This window comes from Stenella coeruleoalba, assembly GCF_951394435.1.
Source record: "Stenella coeruleoalba genome assembly, chromosome: 16".
NCBI classification, from domain to species: Eukaryota; Metazoa; Chordata; class Mammalia; order Artiodactyla; family Delphinidae; genus Stenella; species Stenella coeruleoalba.
This window is the reverse complement of record NC_137162.1, coordinates 6,603,625-6,616,079: the sequence shown is the minus strand read 5'-3', so window position 1 is coordinate 6,616,079 and position 12,455 is coordinate 6,603,625. Positions and strand designations below refer to the sequence as shown.

General features: G+C 49.3%; 1 protein-coding gene across 5 annotated transcripts in view; it reads right to left on the bottom strand.

Annotated features, from left to right (window-relative positions):
* The window catches only part of UROS (uroporphyrinogen III synthase), a 34,381-nt gene that overhangs the window by 21,473 nt on the left and 453 nt on the right, over positions 1–12,455 (bottom strand). The window lies entirely within an intron of this gene.

The following is a 12,455-nucleotide window of genomic DNA, read 5'->3' as shown; positions in this document are numbered from 1 at the left end:
CCCTAGCCTGGCCTGCCCTTCCCGTCAGCTTGCACGGTGGATTTCAGCCCTGCCTCGCCAGTCCTCAGGCTGCACAAGGTGATTCCTTGCACTAAGTCTCCTGACATATATCCCCTACTGCTCTGTTTCTCTGTGGAACCCTGACTGATACACCTTCCAATCTGGGGGCTCCAGGAGTCTGGCATGTCACTAAGTGGCAGGTAGAACTTGGCATTTTCTGCATAAATCTTTCTGCGGCGTGCAAAGCAAGCAACTATTGTGGGGATTAAAAAGTGGGAGCGTAATGCTGTGAAGCAGGCATCCTGTAGCCACAGACCCCTACTCAGCCTTATCCTATTCCCCCCACCTTGGTTCTAGGTTCCAGGATACACATCCCCAAGTTTCCAAAGCATCTGTTAGTACTACTTTCAGATACCAGGAGCCAATCTCTCACACAAGTGTTTCTATAGTGGTCTCAGGCAGTGACGCCTGGGACCTCCCTCAGGGAGGTGCGGTCTGCATTATTTGTTGGAGGCGTGGACAAGTTCAAGCACTCCAGGCTGTGAGGTGACGTGGCAGAGGTGACTGGGGTGTGGGTTTACCTCTCCAGGGCGACCTCTCTGAGCAGGAGAATCTGAGTTGAGATCTGAATGGTAACAGCAGGGGCAGAAATGTTCAAGTGTCAGAAAGGGGCTCGGGGTGTCTCCAGGAGGGAAGGGTAGGCGTGGCTCAAGAGCGAAGGATAAGGGAGGCTCTGGTTCCATGAGAAATGGGAATCCACTGGAAGGTTGAAGCAGGAGTGACAGCGATGGGATTCACACTTCAGAGAGACCTCAGGCTTTGGGGCAAGGCTAGCCACCACAGACTAGGCGTGCAGGCGGTCTCAGGAGCAGGGAAGTTAAGCGGCTGGACCGTGGATTCACACTGAAGGCAGAGCTAACAGGAGGTACCGACGTAATTCCATGCGAGACCGTCTGTCCACAGCCTGGTTTGAAATGGTTGGGACCAGGATGAAGATAAATGTCTTCCTTCTTTGAGTCCCACCTAAACGCTTGCTTTGTGCTGTGTAATCCTATCAGGAAGTCAACTAATATTCGTAGACAGTTACTGTGAACCAGGCACTGGGTATATAATACGATTCTTGCCCTCGTATTAATGGGAGGGTAAAACAGATACACTACAAATAAGTAAAAATAGTGACAGAGTCACAGTGCAATGAGCGTTATGAAAGGAAAGTCAGGATGCTGTGGAAACATAACTGGTAAGTCTTATTTGGACTAGGAGGGGTGGCAGGGATTGCCACTTGCCCCCGAACACCCACTCTTCCCTTCTCCCTCATATGAATGGAGCCCCTCATAATAACGGTGCACGTGGTTGCCCAAGATAAAAACGTGTAGCGGGATGTGGCCAGGTGACTAGGTTCTGGCCGACAGGATGGACATCGAAGGGACGTGCACACTTCCAGGTCCTGCCTTAGCAGGAAGTGCTGCGCCGCTGCCCTCCCCTTCCTGCCTCCCGGCTGGCGGGAGTGCGGGCCAGGTGGTCAGCCCCTTCTACTGCAGGGGAGGGTAACGCCCTGGGGGTGACGGAAGGAGCAGGACCCCTTGGTATGGCAGAGGCACCAGTCAGCCAGGGCTTTTACATCAGAGAAAAGGAGAGTTCTATCCTGTTTCAGCCACTGCTATTTGGATTTCTGTTAGAGCAGTGGAACCCATATCCTAACTAATACAGAGGCCAGAATAGCTTTCCCGAGGACCTAATGCTTAGACTTAGACGTGGTGCCTGAGTAGGATTAAGCTCCAAGGTTGGCATGCCTGAGGGGTGGGAGAGGTCTGCGCAGCTGGAATGTACAGCGGAGAGTGGGGAGACAGGCCTTATCCGGTCCTGTTAGGGAGTCTGGGTTTATCTTAGTTCCAGTGGGAGGCGTCTTGCTGATGGATTTACTTCTCCTCTCCTTCCCTGGTTTCTGCTTGCCCTTTTCTCTTCCCCTTTCTCTCTGGGGCAACACAAGGAGGGAAGTGTGGGGTCACAGAACAAGCACAGGATGAAGGGCCAAGAGACCAGCTTTACTGTCCATGATGTGATCTTTTCTCCCCTGTCAAATGGGAATAAACTCTGCCCCACCAAGGCCGCTGAGTGACTCAAAGGAGATAACAATTGAGCACTTACTACATGCCAGAGACTGTTCTAGAAGCTTTACATGCATTAAAGCTATGAGGTTTATCCCACTTTATAGATGAGGAGACTGTGGCATATGGGGGACAAAACTCACCCAAAGTCCCTGGACCAATGAGCGGCAGAGCTGCCGCACTCAGGCAGCCCAGCCCCAAAGCCCGTGCTCTCACCCCTGCGCTGTGCTGCACACCCAAGTGCTTGGGAAGACAGAGAGGTAGAAAGACATAAAGGGCTTCCCTGGTGGCACAGTGGCTAAGGATCCGCCTGCCGATGCAGGGGACGCGGGTTCGAGCCCTGGTCTGGGAAGATCCCACATGCTGCAGAGCAACTAAGCCCGTGCGCCACAACTACTGAGCCTACGAGCCACAACTACTGCAGCCCACGTGCCTAGAGCCCAAGCTCCACAAGAGAAGTCACCGCGATGAGAAGCCCACACACCGCAATGACCTGGTCACCGCAACTAGAGAAAGCCTGCACAGCAATGAAGACCCAACGCGGCCAAAAATAAATAAATTAATTAATGATAATTTTTAAAAAGACATAAAGTATCACTCTAGTGCAAAGTGCTTCTTAGTTTGGTAATGAAAACATGTGAGAGCAAAACCAATCTACCCACTGCAAACAGAAAATATTTCTTCTGGGTTCTACTCTGTGGTTCTCTCAGGTGATAAAACTGATGCCTTAGGGATAACTGTTAAGAAATTCCATGAGATGGGCTGCAGGACTTGACAAATAAATATCAAATACTACCCTTGTCCCTTTTCTGCCGTTGCTCAAAGCATCTCTAACATAAAATTAAGAGGAACCGTTGCTAATGCTTCTTGGCCACGCCAAAGGCCATGTCATCAGGTTCACTGAGAAAGGGATCAACTGATACGTGCACACGGATAGCCGTGCTAACACCCTGGTACTTTTCTCAGTAACTGAGAGTTTAAAGCTGAGAGTGTTCCCTCACCCTCACACCCCATAATGGACAGGTACCAGTCCCTGAACTACTGGGCACATCCAGCCCAGGGCAGAATCCAAAGGCTCAGAGAAAGGTCTACAGACACTTTCTCAAAAAGGGAAGGGCATTCCCAAAACGTCCTGCAGTGCCCAAGGGTCTGCAGCAAAGGCCCAGGGACCAGGTGACAGAAATAGCTCGTAGCAAAGGAAACACTCGCCAGGGGAGTCCTGGCTCACGGGGCAGCTGGGCCCCTGTGAAGGCACACGTGATCACCAGCTGCTCTGTGAACCAGGAACGACCTCCCTGCCTGGAATCTCCAGGTTCTGTCCAATGGCTTGCTTTCTACAATCATGGGGGCTTAGATGGTGGCATTACTGCAATTTCTCACAGGCCAAGGGAAAGACCGGGATATTTCTAGAGTTCAGTGCAGACTGTCATTCCTAGCTCAAGAAACCCACATTCCTGTCATCTCCAAAATGTAGCCAACAAGAGTGAGAAAGACAAACATTGCTACTTCTCACCCACACGGTTTCCCATCCTTAGGACCACAGAGGAAATACAGTCAGCCCAAAAGGTGTAGGTGCCCTAGCTCTCATGGAAGACACAATTGATTGAACTGTGCTCCCTCCAAAGAAGTCCTAACCCTTGGTACCTACAAATGTGAATTTACTTGGAAATAGGGTCTTTGCTGATGTAACTAGGTTAAGCTGAGGTCATGGTGGATTAGAGTGTCCCACATAACTATGACTAATCCAACACGACTGGCATCCTTAGAGAAGAAAATCTAGACACAGATAGAGGCAGACAGAAGGCCATGTGAAGGAGGCAGAGACTGCAGAGACGCTGCCAAAGGCAAGAAACACCTGGGCCCCCCAGCAGCTGGAAGAGGAAGGAAGGAGCCTCCCCTAGAAGCTTCAGAGGAGGCAGGCATGCCCCACAGACACCTGGGCTTCAGACTGCTGGCCTCCGGAACTGGGAGACAATACACTTCTTTTGCTTAAGCCATGTGCTCTGTGGTGTATGTTACAGAAGCCCTAGGCAACTAGACAGAGGGGAACTGATTTTTGGTGCTGTCTACAGGACTATCTCCTAAGAAAAAGCACCTGTGTGTGTGCTCCCAGCATGGCCAATCCTTCCTTTTCAGCTGAGGAATTTGAGGTTGGGGTGTGGCAGGGGGACCTGCCCGAGCTCACACGGGAAGTCCGAGGCAGAGCCAGTACTGAGCCCAGGCCTTGGGGTCTGAGTTCAGTTCCCCCCAGCAGCTCATGCCCATCACACCATCTAAAGACTGGAGGAAGCGACACAGCCCTTCCTGGTGGGTGATGAGCCTCCACGTGAACTAGTACTTAGCATGACATTTTCACTCAACCATGAAGCTTTTCATTTGGGGTTTAACCTTAATTATGTTTTATTTATTTCCCTCTACCCCGAGTCCCTGAGACTTAACACAGGAAGGGATTTCACCACAGTCTTCTTCTATTCTGGGCAGGAAGAGTGGGGGAGATGTCAGAATTTTTATCCTTATAGGTGGGGCGAAGTTCAGCTGCACCCTGAAGGCTTGCAAGCCCTGTACCTGCCCAGCCTCAAGACCAAAGAGAGATCCCCGAGTCAGTGACAGAGACATCAGGAGTTGAATGGACGGGGGATCTTACGTGTCTGAAGCGGGGTCCTGGAGTGACACCCCACCGTGTGTGGCAGACAGCGGGAAGGACATGGCAGCAGTCCTTGCTACCTGGGGAAGAGGGCGGTTACCAGTTACGGGGAGAACTGACATCGGGTTGGCTCATCAGCTGCATGGGAAACCAGCAGAGGGGCCGCCCCTCGCCGCCCCTTTGATAAATTATCATAGTGGAGATAGTTCGGATTCAAAGATTTCAAAACTCACCAGCTGGCGCCAGGAGCAGGTACACAGGCATTTACTGATTATATCATAGGCGCTACAGCTGAGAGGAAAGGTCAGTCAGGTGCGTAGGGTGTAGGTGAGGCAGGGACTGGTCGAGCAGGGGATGTGCAGAGAGTAAGAGAACAGTCATCTTGGGTGGCCTGATCATACAGGTGACCATGTATACCAGTCTGTCCAAGGCAGTCGCAGTTTACAGCTGTCGTTCTGGTGTAATTACTGACAGCACCCAACTGCACTCTCAAAAGTCTCCCATTTTGGACAGTAAATGACGGAGTCACGTTCCTTATAATGCTATGGATGTTCACAAATGTTTTACACAGCTTGATGGAATGGAAAAAATGCAGGACTAGAAATGAGGAGACTCTTATTCCTGTCCAAGAAATATGAGAGGTGTCAGTAACACAGTGTCTGGCAAGTATGAGAATGGTGGCCAGGCAGTGGGGCCAGAGCCCAGGGAGCTCCAAGGGGGAGCAGACGGGCCCCGGGCTCAGAGCCACAGTGCAGGGCCATTCAGGCTGTGGTGAGGACTTTGCCTATTATCTGAATGAGCTGTGATACCACTGGAGGATTCTGAGCACAGGACTGACCTGCTCTGACTTAGAGTTTCACAGGACCACTTGCAGGCGTGTGGAGAAAAGCCTGGAGGTAGAAAGGAGTAAAATAGCGAGGATACTGGAACACTTTCGGTGAGAGATGTTATGGGCTTGGACCAGATTGGCATTTGAAGTGGGGAAAAGTGATTGCACTTGGATATATTATGAAGGTGTAGCCAACAGCATTGACTTGGACTGGACGCAGGGTAGAGAGAAAAAGGAATCAAGGTGACTCCAACTGGACAACTGCAAGAACAGTAGCACCATGTCAGGACGTGAAGAACGACACAGACTATCCTTCAGAATGCCTCTTCTCCGCCAGCGTCAGCGGTCCTGGGAATAGGTTCACAGGTGTGCCTGGGGTCTGGGTCCTCTCAGCCCTTGGGGGGGCAGCTGGGTAGAGCCCAGGGCAGCCAGAACTCACTCCCATCGCCTCCCGCCCACCCCAGCCAGGGCTGACTGCCTTTAGCTGTAAACTGTAAATCCTCGTCTATTTATGGAAATGTGCTGAATATTACCATTTACTAGCTGTATCATAGTGCTAGAAGTTGAAGAGTACTGGTATTAGACGTCCAAATGGAGAGATCAGGCAGGCGCTTTGGGCTTGGGGAAGGAGTCAGGTCAAAGGACAAAGACTTGGGAGTCATCAGTGTACAGATGGTATTTAAAGTCCTGGGACTGTGTGAGATTATGGATAGGAAAGAAGGGGGTCCAGGACAGAGCCCTAAAGCACTCGAACAATGTCAGTCAGGGATGCAGGGTAGAAGGGTCCTGGCAAAGGAGAAGGAAAACAGATTGGAGTGTGTCTTAGCTTGGGCTGCCATTAACAGACCACCACTGACTAGTGGGCTTAAACAACAGACAGTTATTTTCTCACAGTTCTGGAGGCTAGAAGTCCAAGATCAAGGTGCCATGAGGGTTTGTTCCTGGTGAGGCCTCTCTTCCTGGCCTGTAGACTGCTGCCTTCTTGCTGTGTGCTCACATGGCCTTTCCTCTGTGCTTGTGCAGAGAGAGACCCCTGGTGTCTCCTCCTCTTAAGGACACCACCGGTCCTGTAGGACTTGGGCTCTACCCTTAGGACCTCATTTAATCTTAATTACCTCTTTAAAGGCCCTATATCCAAATACAGTCACACTGGGGGTTAGGGCTTCAACATAGGAGTTTGAGGGGCAAAATTCAGTTCATAACAGAATAAGTTACAGAATAAAGTGGACATAGAGATGTAGTTGTAGATAAGAAGAGTACTGCTATTAAGAAGAGCAGGAGAAATAAGGCCATAACTGGCAAGGGAGGCAGTGAGGTCAAGAGAGGTTCCAGAAGCATTCCCCTTGCCCCATACACACACGTGAGAGACACCAGAGCGAGGGTAGGCGTGGAGAAGGGCATTCCGGATTATAGGCAAGTCAGGGAAGAATGCCATGCAATGCACTTGGGGAGCAAATGAGCAAGGCCCTTTGGTATGACTTTCTCCTTGAGGTTCCAGGTGTACCTTGTTTTGCCTTGTCCACTTGTAGAAGCTCCTGAATTTTAGCCACAAGGAGAACTAAGAAAGGACAAGCTGGTCTTCCAGGCCAGAAAGCTGGCTCTCAATTAGGCAGGAGAGGGGCTCTGCCATATTGCTTTCATTTACCCAAGAAACACTGAGTCTCTTCTTTGTGATGCTGGGTACTGGATGCTGGGCAAGGGACAAGTCAGGCTTAGTGCCCACCCTCAAGGAACTCCAAGGCTGGTGGGGGAGGATGGACAACCACAGAACGGTAAGCGAAGTATTGAGAAAGAGACAGTCAAGGTACTTCCTACTGCGAACTGCCAGGATTTGGAAGCAAGGCTTCAAAAGTGCACCTCTGGGTCTGGGGCTCCTCTGATTCCGATTTTGTATTCTGCTGGGGTAGATGATTTAGGGTGAAGTATCCTTATTCTAACCACTTTGTACAGAAGGTCTGTTGGGATTAACAAATAAAGGTGTTCAGCATCAAACTCATGCGGAATACGTTTAAGATGGGTAAAGCCAGCTAAGATGCTTTTCATTTACTAGAGCCTGGAGTATTCTAGGGATCGGGGCAGGCAAGGGGGTTCACAAAAAGTGAACAAACTAACCCCTTCTCAGCAATATGTCACTGTGGCCAATGTACACCTTCACACAGGACTCCTTTAGCTGTTCCCATCAAGAAGTTCAAACACCAGTCATCCAGTCACTTGCTATGAAGAGCAAGCAGTGAAATGGCAAGCCCCTGTACTTGGCCTCTGTGGGGGACCGAATCCAAAATTTATATTTTGAATTCTTTTAACCCCCAGGACCTCAGAATGTGACCTTATTTGGAAATAGGCTATTTGCAGATGCAGTCAAGTTAAAATGAGGTCATTAGGGTGAGCCCTAATCATTTATGACTAGCATCCTTATAAAAAAGGGAAATTTGCACACACAGGGACATACAGGGAAAACGTTAAGTGAAGATGAAGGCAGAGATCGGGGTGACGCATCTACAAGCTGAGGAAAGTCAGAGATGTACCAGTAAACCACCAGCAGCAGGGAGAGGGGCCTGGAACAGACTCCCCCTCACGGCCTCAGAAGGAACCCACCCTTCTGACATCTTGATCTTAGAATTTTAGCCCCTGGAACTGTGAGACAGTACATTTCCTTTTTAAAAAAATATTTAGTGCTTCCCTGGCGGTGCAGTGGTTGAGAGTCCGCCTGCCGATGCAGGGGACACGGGTTCGTGCCCCAGTCTGGGAAGATCCCATGTGCCGCAGAGCGGCTGGGCCCGTGAGCCATGGCCGTTGAGGCTGCGCATCCGGAGCCTGTGCTCCGCAACGGGAGAGGCCACAGCAGTGAGAGGCCCGCATACCGCAAAAAAAAAAAAAAAATTTATTTATTTTTGGTTGCGTTGGGTCTTCGTTGCTGTGCACGGGCTTTCTCTAGTTGCGGCGAGTGGGGGGCTACTCTTTGCTGCGGTGCGCGGGCTGCTCATCGCAGTGGCTTCTCTTGTTGCAGAGCACGGGCTCTAGGCACGCGGTCTTCAGTAGTTGCGGCACACAGGCTCAGTAGCTGTGGCTCGCGGGCTCTAGAGCGCAGGCTCAGTAGTTGTGGCGCACGGGCTTAGTTGCACCCTGGCATGTGGGATCTTCCCGGACCAGGGCTGGAACCCGTGTCCCCTGCATTGACAGGCGGATTCTTCACCACTGCGCCACGGGGGAAGCCCAAGACAGTACATTTCTGCTGTTTATGCCATCTGGGTTGTGGGACTCTGATAGGGCAGCTCTGGGAAAAGAATAGTCTCATCCAGATTGAAGCTGCAAGTGTGGTAGAAATACAGCATGGGAAATCCTTTCTCCCTGCACTTCTGTGACCAAGTTGAAAGCTCCCTGCTGTAAGAAACTCCTGTGCTAACTGAAGAATGTCGTTCGCCCTCTGCCTCTACAAGAATGAAGTTACCAGCCACTGCAGTCGCTGACCTTTGACACACCCTGAAAGGAATTCAGGGCAGAGATCAGGAACGAGGCACTCTGAGCTCTGGAAAACCTGGCAGAACAGGCCTTCCAATAGTTAGATATTTTCAGGAGAAAATTTTATGAACCCAATTTCTTGCATCTTCTCATACCTATAAAAGCACTAAAATCACTAACGGAGATGTCAGCTCCTTGTGACTAGCAGCAGCCTTCTACCGATATGTGTGCTTGATTGCATGGACCCCCGTTACCAGAATCATATATTTGCTGACCTCCCCCCTACCTCTTCCAAGCAGCTCCTCCAAGCTATCTGAAAGCCGTCTCCTGGGCTATAGTCTTCAGTAAGCCCCAAATGAAACTGAACTCACAGCTCTCATGTTGCACGGTTTTTTTTTTAATAAATTTATTTTCTTTTATTTATTTTTGGCTGAGTTGGGTCTTTGTTACTGTGCGCGGGCTTTCTCTAGTTGCAGCAAGAGGGGGCTACTCTTTGTTGTGGTGTGCCAGCTTCTCATTGCGGTGGCTTCTCTTGTTGCGGAGCATGGGCTCTACGCGTGCAGCTTCATGAGTTGTGGTTCACAGGCTCTAGAGCGCAGGCTCAGTAGTTGTGGCACACGGGCTTAGCTGCTCCGTGGCATGTGGGATCTTCCCAGACCAGGGCTCGAACCCATGTCCCCTGCATTGGCAGGTGGATTCTTAACCACTGCGCCACCAGGAAAGCCCCGTTGCACGGTTTTTGTTTTTGTTTTTCAGTCGACACCTGTTACCTGTATTGTAGCAATACGAGGAAGGCAGGAAGAGAAGGAGAGGCAGGGGTATTCTCAAGCTTTTAGACAAGGAGGATTGTATGTGAGCCACTCTGAACTTTGACGAGAGGCCTGGTGGAGTGGAAGAAGCTTGTGCTAGAGGGGCTGAAGCCTGGGTTCTGGTCTATGCTGTTCTCCTCTTGGTCTCAATTCCTGCATCTGTAAAATGGGCTGGGTCCTCTGAACCACTGGCTTTTCTGAGGGACTTTCTTCCCCATAGTAGATGCTCAGTAATATTTGTTTGCACTTTAGATTTACCCAGCGACTTTTGAGCAGGGGGGATGGTCACTTTTCCTTAAAGAGACAGGGAACTGACTTGATTAAGGCCTCTTTGCTGGTAAGAAAGAGCCACACCTCAAACCCACACTTTCTAACCATGTCCTGCTGCTCTGAGATCAGCAATAACAGCAGCCACCCTTTTACCCAGCACATACTCTGTGTGATTTACCAGGCTAAGCATTTTACACGCAAGATCTTAATCTTCATTTAAACCAGCAAGGAAGGTATTATTATTCCTTTTTTACAGAAGAGGAAACCAAAACTCTGAAGGTTGGGTAACAGGCTCAAGGTCACACAACACACTACGTGGCAGAGGTGAAGTTTCACCTCTTTCCAGGTGAAGTCTGGAGCCCATCCCCATTCTCTCAAGCACTTGCTACCACCTCTCTGCTCTTTTAAGATAAATTCTGAGCTGAAGGTGAAGACTGGGCCAGCAGGTCAGCAATCTAGTCTCTGACTGAGCGAAGTTCCATGGGGTCAGTACCATATTTTCTTGAATGACAAAACTTATTCGCATTTGCTACTCATTCACACTCTGACCATAAGCTCAACACTGGGTACTAATCCGAGGGCACAAAGTAAGGCTTTCCCCCCCTCCTCATACCAAAGCAATACATGCTTATTGTGGAAAATTTGCAAAATACAAAAAAGTATAGTTCCTCAAAAAATTAAAAATAGAATTCCTATACGATCCAACAATTCCACTTCTGAATATATGCCCCCCAAAATTAAAAGCAGGGACTTGAACAGGTATTTGTACACTCACGTTCATAGCAGCATTATTTACAATTACTAAAAGGTGGAAGCAACCCGTGTCCATCCATGGATAAATGGATAACAACAACAAAAATACATACAATGGAATATTATTCAGCCTTAAAAAGGAAGGAAATTCTGACACATGCCATGGCAAAGATGAAGCTTGAAGACATTATGCTAAGTGAAACAAGCCAGCCACAAAAGGATAAATACTATATGATCCACTTATACGAAGTCCTAGAATGGGCAAATTCATAGAGAAGGAAAACCACTTTCCAGGGACTGGGGTAGGGGAGATTGCAGAGTTAGTGTTCAATGGGTACAGGATTTTGTTTTGCAAGATGAAAATTCTCTAGAGAGGGATGGTGGTGACGGTTGCACAAAAATGTGAACATACTTAATGCCACTGAACTGGACACTTGCTTAAAATGGTAAATTTTATGTTCTGTGTATTTTTACCACAAAAAAGTATAGAAAAACAGGGGAAAAAATCACCCATGACATTTCAGTGCAGCTCTATTGGTAAGCTGGCACAGTGTCTTCTGAGTCTTTTTCTAATTTTAGCCTTTTATAGGTCTTTCTTTACAGCTACCTCTCTCGTGCATTATTGGAAGATGTTTTTACATTGTTATAGGACCCAAAGGGGCCATTTTAAGCTATGCCATCATATGTGAAGCCCTGATGTTTACACATATTATATTCCACGTTGTGGCCTGGTAGGCAAGACTGCTAGGAAAGACAGAACTCACAGAACACAATCATGGGGACTCTGGCTCTGAGGACCCTTAAGGTATCCTGCTTCCATTTCCTGCTGCTGAAGGATCATTGAGAGGTTATCACACTTCTGCTTAAAATTCTCCAACATCCAATCTCATAACTTGGGGACAGATCATTCCATTTTTGCAGTCACACTCAGCCAACCTACTCTCCTCATTTTACAGACAGAAAAAAAAGGAAAGCCATAGACCTCACTCTCAGAAAGCAGATGTCTTCTCTAATTCGTGACTTTCTCTCCAAATAGTATTCTTTACAACAGGCTGCAAACTGGCAGTGCGTGGGGTAAACCTGACCGGTAGATGAATTTTATTTGGCACAAGTTTTACAAATCAAGATTTTTTGGTAAAAGTCCAGAACTCCAGGTTCTGTTGAAATGTGAGAACTGACCACACTGGGTGGCATTTCCACTCGGCCAAGCTGGCAGCAGCTGCCCGGTACACGCTCTCTACCTTGCCAAAGTCCCCTGCACTCTGTTCTCTCCAAAGAGGCTCAGGTCTAATTTAGAAATCCCCACTGGCCCTGTAGCATACAAGGTTGATCCCTGACTTTAAACTTTCAGATTGAGAAATGCGCTCAGGATCGGTTTCATTCATCACTGACAAGGCTGTGCCACCGACTGTGCTGGGGCACGCCCGCAGGGTCGGGCCTTAACCAGGCGTGAGGGCATCTGCACAGATCCGGCGACCTTCCATTCAGGGCCGACCACTGCCCGCGGCCTACGGCCCAGCACCCAGGCCAGCACTGGCCTCCGGGTTCCGCTCCCGACTCGTCATACACCGGCAGGGCAGCAG